Source organism: Bactrocera latifrons, unplaced genomic scaffold (assembly GCF_001853355.1).
Source record: "Bactrocera latifrons isolate USDA-ARS-PBARC rearing strain unplaced genomic scaffold, ASM185335v1 scaffold_102, whole genome shotgun sequence".
Taxonomy (NCBI): domain Eukaryota; kingdom Metazoa; phylum Arthropoda; class Insecta; order Diptera; family Tephritidae; genus Bactrocera; species Bactrocera latifrons.
This window is the reverse complement of record NW_017534431.1, coordinates 1,185,400-1,187,761: the sequence shown is the minus strand read 5'-3', so window position 1 is coordinate 1,187,761 and position 2,362 is coordinate 1,185,400.

The following is a 2,362-nucleotide window of genomic DNA, read 5'->3' as shown; positions in this document are numbered from 1 at the left end:
ATATAAAAAAAAAAAAATAATTATAAAAGTTTTTACAACCGCACAATTTTTTATTATTTTCTTTATTATATACCGATATAGTGATATTATTACGTTTCCATATTTAATGTTAATTTTATTTTTCGCATTTCAAGCTGTGCAAATATTGTATGCTCGTTTGTCGCAAATAACTTCGTTTTTTTGTGGGTGTGTGTGATTTATTTATTTAACATATTTGTGTTTGTGTGACTTACTAATTATTTAAAAGCCATAAAAATTTATTCAATTGATTCCTACTATGCAAATATATGTTTTAGCCGTGATGGAATATTTAAATAATTCTCGGGTTTAAATACGAGTTTATACAAAAGCATGTAAAAAACAGCAAACAAACATTTTGTGGCGTTCCAAAGATTTACAGTAGCGGACGAAGACATTTGGAATAAATATTCTTTGAAAATGTTTACCTTGAGGAATTATTTTTTAATTATTAAAATTGTAAAATAAATGCAAATTAATCTCTTCTTAGTTTCCAGTTCTTTCTTTTCTGCCTGAAAAACTATTATTTCAAATTACGGTATTTGAAAAGAACAAATGAACACAAACGGTTTTTATTCTTTAAGTACTTCAAAGTAATATTTATGTTGCTTAAAATATGGTTCCAGATCTCCAATCCCATAATAAAAAAAGATTCCCCAGATCATTTCCGATTTTATGCATGCAAAATTATAATAATAAGGAACTTAAAGTTTCCATGAACCGAGCCGATGTAAAAAATGGCAAAAATTAAAACAATAATAATAAGGAACATTACTAAATGAAGAAAATAACGGCAAAAATGACAAAGTCGAAACTAACCAGTTTTGTATTCCACACAGCAAAATAAAAATGTCACAAAAAACAGCCGACTTTGTATAAAAACATATATGTATATCAGGGACAAAAAGACATGAAAAACTCTAAGTTTTCACAAAATTAGCCGATGAATTCACAGACGACATTAATGATAACTATTCAGTACAGAACGAAGAAGGCTCGCACGCATGCAAACATTAATGTAAGCTTTCCATTCATGACGAATGTAAAAGCAGAAATAATAGTGAAAGTTGAGGTTTCTATCTGGAGCCGAGGATATCCATATCCCTTTCGCTAGATGCATGAAGGAATATTATATACGTAAAGTACTAATAAACAAATTATAAGCAAATTAAACAAACTAAAAACTAGTTATTAACAAATAAGGAAGTGCTAAGTTCGGGCGCAACCGAAAATTATATACTCATGCAAAGCTAATGTAGTTACCCGCCTCAATAAAGTTAGACATATCTTTTATTTTTCTCCATTCACTAATAACACTTCAAGAGTTGAGTTTAATACGTTAAATGAAAATTCAATATTCAAGAAGTGGGAAGAAAACAAATCCAAACTTTAATCTTTTTTCATGTATCATGATTTTATACGGAACTTATACGTTGGACCCATCATAACTATCTTCAGTAGTTTTAGGTGTTATGAACCAAGTATAGTTAGATTAGTATATTTTAGATCAATCAAGAATTCAATGAAATTATACCCCGACTAGGGTATAGGATTTATGTAAAACCCAAAAAAAAACGCCGAAGACCTTACCTTATAACATATATAACCCGGCTCGATATCGATCTTTAATTTTTTACACGTCCTTTTCTAACCAAGAGCTTATTTTGTCGAAACCACTATAGCATATAGCTGTCATATAAACACCCAAGTCCTTGTACAGAAAGCTTTTCTGGTATTTCAATACAAATCTTTACCTTCGCCTTCAAAATTGTAATCAAATTTTCCGCACACTTATTATAATGCTGGGCTAGATTTAGAACAGTTTCGTCGTTGTATTCATAAATACACTTCTCGTCATCTATAATGTTGCGTTTAATGAATGTAGAGTCCTCAGCGACGTTGTCAAGCGACATTCTTCCGACCTTTATTCATCTTCGTTTTGGCAAAAGATTAAAGCAAGTATCTCAAAACACTTCAGCAACATTTTCTACGACACCGTAATCGCGATTCTATTGGAATTCAAACAAACTCGTTGTTCAGGTTTCAACTGTTCGATTCGTAAACAAACAGCTTCAAACACACACGAATCGGCTTGCGCGAGCAAATTAAGCAAATTAAGCAGATTAAGTTTATACTACGCAATTTGCCTTCTAATCATACTCGGTCTCTCTCTGACTTGATTGTGTCTGTTTGTCGACCCATCTCTTATTACTCTCCATGTTTTTATACTCGCGCAACAAAGTTGCTAAGGAGAGCATTATAGTTTTGTTCACATAACGGTTGTTTGTAAGTCCTAAAACTAAAAGAGTTAGAAATAGGGTAATGTATACCAAAGTGGTCAGGG